The sequence below is a fragment of the Musca autumnalis genome, unplaced genomic scaffold (assembly GCF_047663935.1).
Source record: "Musca autumnalis isolate F117 unplaced genomic scaffold, ASM4766393v1 scaffold_1, whole genome shotgun sequence".
NCBI lineage: Eukaryota > Metazoa > Arthropoda > Insecta > Diptera > Muscidae > Musca > Musca autumnalis.
The window spans coordinates 152,638,443-152,650,438 of record NW_027411644.1 but is presented as its reverse complement, the minus strand read 5'-3'; the positions used below and the strand labels follow the sequence as shown (position 1 = coordinate 152,650,438).

General features: G+C 35.6%; 1 protein-coding gene across 3 annotated transcripts in view; it reads right to left on the bottom strand.

The window, feature by feature from the left end:
- The window catches only part of btsz (bitesize), a 373,400-nt gene that overhangs the window by 274,727 nt on the left and 86,677 nt on the right, over positions 1-11,996 (bottom strand). The gene's annotated exons all lie outside the window — the stretch shown is intronic.

The following is an 11,996-nucleotide window of genomic DNA, read 5'->3' as shown; positions in this document are numbered from 1 at the left end:
TATTTATTTATTCATTTGTGTGTGCATTAAATTTGTAAATATTTATTTTTAATAAATAGGTATTTAGTAGCTGAATTTTGTTGCTGCAAAAAATTGGTTTGTGAAAATGCAAAATATTCATGAATGCAAATAAGTACACCAATACCAGCACGATTTCGGTCATTAAGTGGGTTCCATGGACGGTATAACAGTACTAATACTAAACACGAAACGAAAACTGGCAAAATGTCGAACAGAAAAGACAATAAAAATGGCGGTGACGGTGACGACAACAAAAATCCTGCTCGGCGAAATGCAGGCCTTTATACTCATCGTTTCATATATATTGAAGGTTATGATCGAACAGATTAACCTAGATTAAATTTCGTACAGGTAGTTCTGCCGGAGGTTGACCTGGACATAGGCATCATTCAAGAAACTTATGCAAGTCCATAAAATGCCATAATCATATTTTCATATCCCCGGTTACGCAATATTATATGCAATATATAATATATTTTTAACAACATTTGGAACGAATATTGCACTATTTAGCTACAATATAAATCAATAAATGTCATCGGTTAAGAGTAGGATCGATAACTTTTTCTCAGAAGCCCTTTGAATGAAACAACTTAAACTCAATTTTTTAGGCGCATATTCATTTGAAGTATCTGCTTTCAGTTTTCAAAGAATTTTGCATGAAAAACGCAATACAACTATGTTTTTCCCTCAAATTTCGTGAACACGAAAATCTTAAAAAAACGAATATGCGTACATCAAAGCCCCACACTTATAACATTCATCAGGCTACTGACAACTGAGTCCGACAAATGATATCCCAAATTTTTTTTCACATTTCCATTGAATTTTTATATTCAACTTTCTTTAGATGTTTTTTTTTCGGTAGCAATGCAAAATAAACAATTATTTCAAAAACAGAATTATATGATATTCGCTAAAAAAATACCATTGAAATTATCAAGCCATGAATGGCAAGTGTATTGAAACTTATTGTATCTCCAACGATAATATTTCCCAAAAGGGACCTTGAGGTCTTTGACTGAAATGAATGTGTCTGCGACAACATTTCATCCAACCCACCACTCATTCATTGTTAGCGTTTGTTGTAAGCAACAAACCACCTAATAACCTCCAAACGTACACATGTCATACATTAGACGCTCTCTGTCTCTTACACGGCTAATGTCGAAATCATGGAAACAGTTATTTTCTTCTCAAGCTCAAGTATGCAAAACATGGATGGCATGATTGTTGTATTTTGTTAAGACCAAAGTTACGCACACAACACAATGATTAGGTCCTCGAGTCAAATGACTATACGGCAAGTGGTGGTGTTACTATTAGAGAACAAATGTTCTCCACCAATATCACTCAATGTCTGCATGTAAAGGACAATGCCATCGTATGGCACTGAACACATTTCAGTGATTAGTGGCAACATAATTAATGTGCAGGGACAAAATGCACGCAAATGGGAGGTATTGAGTTTCCATCCAACCCTCATGCATATAACCAAAGTTAATAAACGCAACAATAGCAATTAAGCAAAAAGTTGAAGTATATTGACCATTATCAGATAATTGAAATGTGACTGACAATGACTAGACCAAACGTAATCTTAGTAATGGCCCAGCAAAACACATTTTGATATTTTTTTGTTAAAAACAAAAAGAGAGGTCTGTGGTCGGACGGCGCCGACCATGCGATACCCTACACCACTTCACCTGGGCACCAGTTTTCCACGGAATTTATTTAATATGATTGCAACACGTTATGTTATTTATATAATTAATTGATATTTTTACATCATTTATTAATTACATAATTTGCATTAAAGGAAGAGTTGGTTTTCATGTTTCGTGTTCAGAATTTAAATTTGGACCAAAAATTAAATTTGAATATTTTTATACCCTACACCACTATGTAGGGAGGTATTATAAGTTGGTTTTGGCCAAAATGTTTGTAACGCATCGAAATAATGGTCGTAGACCCACACTTATATATACCAAAATGAATGTGAACGAACTGAGTCGATCTGGCTATGTGCGTCCGCCCGTCGGTCCGTCTGTCCATCTAAACCTTGTAATCACGCTACAAGTCGCAATTTTGATCGGGTCGTCACCAAATGAGGGTCCCGGAAAGGAAGAAGCCTATTGAAAGTCAACGTTTTATTCAAAAGCAAATATCTCAGCCTCTATAAGGGGTATACCAAAAGCAAAACCTGACAATGAGAATAGAAAACATCAACTTTCTAACGATGTACAGCTGGTTGTCTGGTTGGTGACTTTCCAAAAGCAAAGCCTAACTATGAAAGTAGAAAATCCCATCTTTACAATTGTGCAAAGTAGGTTGGTGTAGGTGGCCAAACAACGGAGATATCGTAAAAATCGGTAATCGTCAATAATCAACAACCTTCAGATTTCAAACATATCTACACAATAATGGACAGACTCAACCATTGTGTTGGCATGGTTAAGAAAGGAACCCTGGCAGTTCAATCATTTCTAGCTGCTTTCTCCCGTTTCATTGAAAGAACGGGGTGTCCAGCTTGCATGTATTCTGATAATGGAACCAACTTTCTCGGTGCCTCAGAAAAATTAAAATATGATCGCATCACCTTTTTTAAAGCTTTGCAATCGCAACTAGTTCACCAAGATTCCTACTATAACCTGCATTGAAAATTTACTGTAGGAGGCTGGAGTAAAATCCTTTAAGACCCATTTAAAAAAGTCCGTCCCGAAAATTAATTTTACATTTGAAGAATTCTCAACAATCATAACTAGAATTGAGACATGTTTTAACTCGAGACCTCTAAGCCCTTCTAGTGATGATCCGAATGATTTGTCGCCTCTGACACCCTGCCTAGAAAGGAAGAAGCATATTGAGTTTGGTGATAGTCGGATAATATTCAAGAGTCGGAATGAGCAAAAAACTTATGTGGACAAAAGGAAAGCCCGTCAATGGATGAGGAAAATATCACCTTTATTATGATGCAAAACAGTTTGGCGCACATCCCACTTTCCCGTTTTTTTTATTTGAATTGTACTGAAGAGTTTCTCAGCATTGGTTGGATGCGTTTCAACAATGAACAATGAAGATATCCTCAGCGTAATTTAGTTGTATTTAAGCCATGTAAAACTTCTCTACATAAAAAAAACATTGTTCGACAACATCCCATACGGGACAAGGGAGACTTCTCTCATATCAATGAGTGCACCCCGAGTCATATTAGCTCAATGATATGGGACCTACTGTTTATTGCCGAGTCCAAACGGTGTGCCTAAGACACCACTTGTAGAGAAGTTGTACAAGGCTGAAATACTCAGAAAATGTCGCCAACATTACTGAGGGGTATTTTGCCACCGTTGAAAAGTGTTTGGTGTTGACTGGCCGGGGAATCGAACCCACGACCTTCAGCGTGCAAGGCGGGTGTACATACCATTGCACCACGGTGGCACCCACCAAAGCAAAAACAAACTTTTTTACCCTCCCGTCGTCGCTTCTGCGTCTTCTATTACACCATACACACAGCTCGTTATTATAAAACAACCCTGTTGTAACTCTCTTTGACAAAAATCCTCTCTCCACCCATAAAAAATATGCTCTAACAAAAAAAAATGTTGGTACCCAAACAAATACAATTAAGATATGTTACAAAATGTTACAAACATATATTTGTTTGCAACCAGTCTCAAACATAAATTTGTTTGGATCCAAACATATTTCTAACATATATTTTTCTGCGTGCAGTTACAAAATTCTTACCCAAAAATTTGACATTTGAGGTCCCCGGTCACAAAACTTCTCCACCAAAAATTGCCAAAATCGGACCACACTTTGGTGTAGTTCCCATATAAAGGTACCGCCCGATTGAAGATATTTTTAGATATATTTGTTGAGCTAATTTAGGCATTTGGGGCAGTAGTGGTGGAAAAACTTCTCCACTTAAAATTATTGACAGGAAGTTCAGAATATTTGATAGTGGAGGGAATAAAAAGTTGGCCGACTGAACTTAACAAATTTTTACTTCTTAGTCTTCAGTCCTCACAAAAATACATGTCGAACATTAGGTATAGTTCTCACCAACGTATACATCCTTTGAGGAGTAATAATCTTACAAACAATTTTAAGTATATTTTCAAGAACTTGGTTTATGCATCAGACGATTCATCTCCAAATGCTTATTCAAATTTCTCTAGAAAAAAACGACAACAAAAACAACAAATCTAGGCTTATCATTCATATTTCCACTTCATTAACTTAAACAAATCAATAAGCTATGCATTAGGAAAACATTTTAATAATAATTTTAAGGGGTTACCCCTAGTTGTGCAGACCAAAAAAAAACATTTTTCATGATTTTTTTCAAAGAAACTACAAATACTTTTAGGTAGATGTTTTTCGTTCTGAAAGAACACATCTTAAACTACTTTCGGAATTTTTGTTGTTGAAAAATGTTGCATAGTTTTGTGGTAAATGGCTACCTGCCAAACCCTTTCTTTGTAAAAGCGTTTTGCCTTGCCAACCATAGCTCGAAAACGCATGAGTAGATCTTGGTATAGCTTTGTGGGCGTTTTATGAACCTAATAATCCTGTCTTTAAGCGAAACAGAATTTTAAAAAATCGATTTTAAACAAAATTATGCTGTCATAGCCAAAATTTCGATTTTAGCGAAAATAATTGACCGTTTTTTGTCCAAAAATCGGGCAAACCATTTTTTTTAAAAAAAATCTGTCTCGCTTAAAGACAAGCTTTTTTTTGTATATAATAAGCTCACCAAACCATATGAAGATCGCTCAATTCGTTTTCGAGCTATCGTTGGCACCGCAAAACGCTTTTACAAAAAAAGGGTTTCGAGAAAAACCCGTTTTAAGTTGAGCCTCTACACACAAAACTCAATGGATTCTTCAATTTGAACGGTCATATCTCAGCCATTTTGCCCCGATCTACTTGAAATTTTTTGTGGTATACTCTATAACACCTATACTTCAAAATAAGCTAATAAAATTTGTTCCCATTTTTGGAAAGTGAAAAGTAGGGGTAACCCCTTAAGGGTATTTCGCGGTATATTCCGAATTAGTGTTTGGATTATCTACTCTGGGATTTTATAAAAATATCGTAAATTTAAACTGAATATTTTAACATTTGTTTTTTTTTTTATTTTTCTTATTTTTGGCCTTTGTTATCCACAAGCCCTTATGCATTTACATAGTTACGAAAATTTTATCCTGGTAAGCATTACACTAACCTTTTCACCCACTTGAAATATAAGCCGATTAAACAAAAATTGCAATGGCAACACAAAATGCCTCCATACAGCAAGGTGAAAGAGGACCGGGATAAGTAAGTTTTACATACACATTTTTTACTGAGAAATACAACTGACGCAATGTATATTTTGGCTTCTAACATCAGATGACTCTGTTTGCCATACCATGGTCATTCTATTCCTGTTGAACAAAAGCATATAAAAATATAATGACGGAAATTGTTGCTAAGCCAATGATATTCATTTTTAGATATGGCAAAAAACACAGCCACATGTTGAATTCTCAATTCTTGAATGGCAGCCGAACTGTATATCGAGGTTGTGGTGCTTACTTTGTTAATTGGTTTTTTGAATATAAAATGTCCAAATGTCAAATGTTACATCCGCAAAAACTCCTGGCATTGATGAAGGAAAAGCAATGTGTAACCATTGTTTTTTGTTTTATTCAATCTATTTGCATACATATGACATATCCTTCCGGTTTGGTCAAATACATCTCACTTCTTTTGTTTGGGAGATAATGGACATTTAAATTAATATACAAGCTCATATTGAAAAGAAAATAAAAAGTTTATATCATATAAAACAGAGATCACTCGGTAGTGGACAGTTTAAAATTATTAACGCTAGGCGATAGCATTGAAAATAAAGATTTTTATTCGGAAATATGACCAAAATAAAGGGTCGTTTTACTGACCAGTATCAATATTTTCATATTTCATCAATGTGACCGAATTTATTAATAACCTGACCCTGTTAAACAAAATTGAAAATCGTCAACCATTTTAGAAAAAACAAAAAATTAAAATCATGTTTATATACCAATTACATATGACATGACAGAATTTAAAAATCACTTCTGAGTGTTTTTCAGAGAACAATGCCAAAATGAAAACAAAAAAAGTCATTATTTATACAAACATGTTTAATGACAGTCCAACTGTTGATTCTACTGCCAGACAAAGGACAAAACAAACGCATGAAAAGGAAAACGTATTTAAGTGTTGCTGCTGCTGTCAGAAAGTAACACACATTGCCATCATGGACCACGACGGTACGGTCTCAGTGCTGCTATCAAATTAAACAGTAACAACAACAAAAGTATCCGACATTTTAGCCCATCATGGCCATTGCCGTAAATACTGAGTCGCACAATATGTGCAAGGATTGTGGCCAAATGGAAACCATTGCCATTATAATTGCAACACTTGCGAATGTTTTTACGAACAAAGGGAAAAAACAACAGCAACACAACATTTTAATGTTTCCCACTGTTGTACTAAATACAAATAAAAGTTATAAAGTGATAGCAGCTTGATAGACCAAATAATTGCAGACGAAGTCAGTCAAGAAGGATGCCAAATAAAACAGTTAAAGTAACGAATTTAAACTTAATGCGAACAAACAGAAATACAAAGTGAAACACGTAAAAATCGTTATGTTTGGCCGGGATATAGATTATGATCACGAGTACCCTAATGCCTAAATTAGGTCAGAAAATGTACCCAAAAATGACTTCAATCGGGTGGCAACTTTAGATGGGGCTTATATGCACGTTTGGACATACGTTGAAAATGTTTAGTGGAGAAGTATTGTTTCCACTGGGAACCTCAAATGTTAAACAACAGGTAGTTCGGTTAAAATATAAGCTAAAATCCTCAAAATACTGAAAATTTTGAGGTACCATTATATGGGCAATTCCAACTTGCGTAATTCCTCAATGTTGTAAAAATCAATTTTCTTTAGTCCCATTTTGATATGACTTGCGGTTTCCAAGCAAAATCTTGAAGACTTAAGATAAAAACCTAAAAATTTGAACTGAACCTCTATATCTCAAAAATGGTAAAACCTAAGAAGAAACCTAAAGGTCAGTCTTATAGAGAATTTTCACAGCTACAGCAATTTCTTTAGACTCATTTCGATACGACTTGCGGTTTCCAAGCAAAATCGTGAAAACCTAAAAAAACCCTAAAATTGTAAATTTTGATCGCGATTTATTTAAAAATCCCTCCGGCGATTTTTTCTGTTTTTTCGTTTTTGTTATCTATGAACATTGCTGTTTCAGAATCCGCGAAATCTTCCCATGTGTAAGCGGTTTTCATCGCACTGAGCATGATATTGTTTTATAAGGAGGCGATACAGTAAGTGCATTGTCTCAATTTGAACTTCTATATCTCAAAAACGGTAAAACCTACAAAAATATCATAAAGGTCATTCTTGTGGAGAATTTTCACAGCTACAAAATTTTCTTTAGGCCCATACACATAGGATTCGTGGTTTCCAAGCAAAATCGTGAAAATCTAAAAAACACATACAAATGTGAACTTAAATCGCGATTTATTTGAAAATCCCTCCGGCGATTTTTTTTTTGTTTCTTGATATTTCTCATCTACGAGCATTGTAGTTTCAGAATCTGCCAAAACTTCCCAGGTGTAAGCACCTTCCATTTAAATTTGGTTAAGGCACACCGTGTGAATTGATTAGAGATTACACGCAGAGAAAAAATATTTTTCGCTTTTGTAGATATAGATATTTTTGTTCCAACAATTCATTTGTTTTGTTCAAGCATTGCAATTGCAAATCCAAAAATACCATCTTTTGCTCCAAACATACAAAAAAAACTTGCCTAATTCCTCAATGTTGTAAAAATCATTAACAATATCGATGGTAGGAAATATCATAATCTAGAATTTTTACAAAAAGAATTGTCAGTCCTGAAAAACTGTCACTGAAATTTTTGATTTAATCGTATATAATTCTCGTATACACTTTCCACATAACTTTGGCCGGGTTTTGCCAGGCTTAACTAAAAAGACAACAAATTTAATGAAGGAACTATTCCATTGCGCTCATCCTCCAAGCACCTACTCCAACATAAGGAATTCCATAACAAATATGAAAAGAAAACACTAATTACGGCCAAAAACACTTTTCACGTTGTGGTGCAACTCAACTATCAAAACACAAAGAAGAATGAGAAAGAAGAAACAAATAAAAACCAGAATCTCATGGTATACATACGAGTACATAAAAAAGAACAAAGATAAAATAAAAAAGGTAAGAGGAACTCATACAAGCAAAACTCGCCAAAATTGTTTTTTTCCCACGACAGCGAATACCGAGAGAAGAGAAAAAAATTGTAGAAGAAAAGAGAATAATATTGTCCAGCAGACAAAAACATTTGTTGAATATGACAAAAACAATTGTTGTAATTAACAAAAACGATTGTTGGGGTCGCAATACTACATATGGAATATAACAATATCTTTACAATACATATTTCGCTCTTCGAATATTGTTGGATCAATCATATTTTTTTCTCTGCGTGTAGGGATGCACTCATTGATATGAGAGAAGTCTTCCTTGTCCATTCTATAAACAGTAGGTTCCGTATCATTGAGCAAATGTGAATCGAGGTGCTCTAACTGATATGAGAGAAGTCCCCACTGTCTCTTCGGGGATGTCCACCATAATGCATACCAGTGTTTATATGAATTTGGTTGACTTCGTTGCAACTTCTTCAATGACGCTAATGGCTTTCAAGGAAATAATTCTCATTTGCCCTGTACCGCCGGTCACCCTCGTGATAACCAGGGCGAGCTTACTACGGAAGGTAGTTAGTTACACGGGTTGGAATACTTCTCTTGGACAGTAGCAGTTTTAGATCATTATGAAGGGAATTGGTTTTGGAAGGCTAACCATTAAGTTGTGATGGTCAATACCTACACGATTATTAACAAATCATCAGCAACAACATAATTTCCGTAGCTGTCAGCTCAAGCATAGCAACCGACGAATCGTCTACATCAAAACCCGCCGAATCTGCACAAATTTCACAGCTGATGAACATTCATGCTGTTTTCATAAGCTACATTCACACTAATGTCCGATCACAATATAAGCACAAGTATATTGCATATCTGTATTTAATCCATAAACAAACTTTTTAACCCACCAGAAAATGGAGAATACTAGTCTACTAGTTCAAAACTTTTGGATAAAAGAGTACGACCGATAACGTCAGAAGAGAGTAACCGATATGGTCCATACATTACACATTGTAATATTTCAACCAGACATACATTAGATTCGAATTAGGTATAGGTAACATGGTAGAACAAGAAAAGGTAGCAGCAATACCCAGCTGACTGAACTGGGTTGTAGTGTTAGTGTCAAATTTCATATGACATTTTATACATTCATTTATATTTTGATGTACATTAGGGACATATATTTTTTGAGAAAAAAAAAATATATATTATTCGGAAAAAACCATTTCCCAGATAGACTTCTTCATATCAATGATATGTAACCTCCTCCAAGTTCGAACGATAAGCCGCGCAGTATATCACCGCTTGTAGAGGCGATACAACGTTTGTTAATATGTGAGGTATTTTGTTAAAATTTAAAAAATTAAAGCCCTAATAAACATGTGCTTCTTTGATTTCTAAAACAAAACATTGAAACAGCTTCTCCTTTTTCTATGAATTTCCAGCGACCCCAAACTTTTCTGAAAGAATTTTACTTTCTGAGAGAATTTATGCATTAGTGGAATGATGTGGAACCATAAAAATTAAAATGTAACGAATTTTCATTCATGTTTTCCAAAATATTCAACCAAATGTGAAAAATTATTAGTTTTTTAAATTCCAATTATTTATAGACATTTCCTTGTTTTGTTTACAAGTACAACTGGCAGTAACGTTACAAACAAAAACAAATTCCTTTGTGGTTGTTGTTCGAGTTGTATTTGTTGTAGTATTAACTTTACCTTGTATTTGTTCTACCATGTATAGGTAATGAAAAGCAATAATCGATTTTTCAATGTTGGCCTAAAACCAAAAATGCGATTTTTCGGTCTGGCGATTTTTTCAGATGTCCTAAAACTTAGCTTTCGACTTTTTGATAACCGCAGAAAATCGATTATTCGAAAGTCGACTTACCTATCCCTAATTCGAATGTGAACTATATTGATCCATTCCTTAGTACCTTTTATTTCAGTGCAGTTTAAGACCTCGTTTCGAATCGTTTTGATTTTTTCGCAACAGGTTGTGCTTGAGGCCTCTAGTACGAAGGTTTCTTCTGGGGCAAGTTTATACTTTCTGCAAAAATGTCATGAAAGCTGTAAAAAACCCTTCGACCACCATGTGTAGTGGCGAGGGTGCATGACAACTTTCGAACCGGAAACTGCGTTGGTCCAAACTTTACATGTCGTAATATTTCTGCAAATCTTATAAAAAGTTCGAAGATAGTGCTCACACGAAATATTTTATCCAAACTTAGGGTACCTCCCTCACAAATGTTCAATATCTTTGTTTAAGTGCAGTTTAAGGTTTGTTCGACGATCCTTTGGTATTTTAGCCGAAGCTACTCTTTGTGGTCCTATTTACAGCGATATTATGTTTCTCGTGGGCAAGTCCATTCTTTTTCCTTAGTTGTCCTTTAATCCCTGTGGAGCATAGGGCCTGAACCATAATTTTATATCGAACTCTGTTGTGCGATGCTTGACTGACGTCGTTCCATGAATAGTTTGCTGCTTGTAGTTCTGCGTCGATCGGCCTTCTCCACGTTTTAGCTGGTGCACCAAGACACCGGCCTCTCCCCTGGGGGTTCCAACGAAGCGCTTGATGAGCAATGTTTTTGGCAGGTCTCCGTAGCGTGGGCCTATCCAACACCATTTCCGTTTAGAGACCTCAACGGGAGCTGCAATTTGATTTGTGATGTTCAATAGTTCAGCGGTTCGGCCACCAAATGTTTAAAATTTGCTGCAGACATTAATTGTGAAGGTTTGTAGACGTCTATTGAACTCATGCGTTTCCAGGTTTCGCATCCGTAAAAGAGGACAGATTTAACATTCGAATTATATATACGAAGCTTCGTGTGTGTTGAGTTTTGTCGAGATCTCCAAATAGGCTAAAGCATGCCGAAAGCAGCCTTTGCTTTATTTAATCGAACGTTGATGTCTTCTTCATCTCCACCCTTTATCGTTATTTGGTTACTAAGGTAATTGAATTTGTCCACCCATTCGATGTCAACATCGTCAATGCGGATGTGTGAATAAGAGTTCGCTCCATAGCCTCCCGGCATGGACTTAGTTTTTGAGATGTTGATTTCGAGCCAGACTGAACGCGACTCATTTTTAATGGAGTTGATATTTTCCTGCAGGTGACTAGCTACTTGGCTCTGTAGACATACGTCATCAGCGTATTCCAAGTCTTCCTTCCGTTCCACTGGATTCCACGTCTGCCATTCAGAGCTGAACGCATTACATCGTCGATGACAAGGTTTAAAAGTATTGGTGACAGAATACATCCTTGTCTTACCCCTGTTTTGACCTCAAAAGGATCTGATAATTTACCATTATGAAGAACTCGACATCTGAAGTCAGTATACATGACTTTGATTAAACTGAGAATTTTTGGCGGTAATACTATCAAAAGCGTTCATGAAGTCTATGAATGCCAAGTAACTGGTGTGCAAAACTCATAGCACTGCTCCAATACTATTCTTACTGTGTTAATAAGGTCAACACAGGAACGATTCTCTCTGAATCCAAACTGATTCTCTCCGTGTGTATCAATGACCGAGTCAGATATTCGGGTTAGAATTATGCGACTTAATATTTTGCTTGGGATTGGTAGTAAGGTAATACCCCTGTAATTGTTGCAATTTTTGGGGTTCCCCTTTTTTATATTTTTATCAGGATGCCTTCATTCCAAGAGGA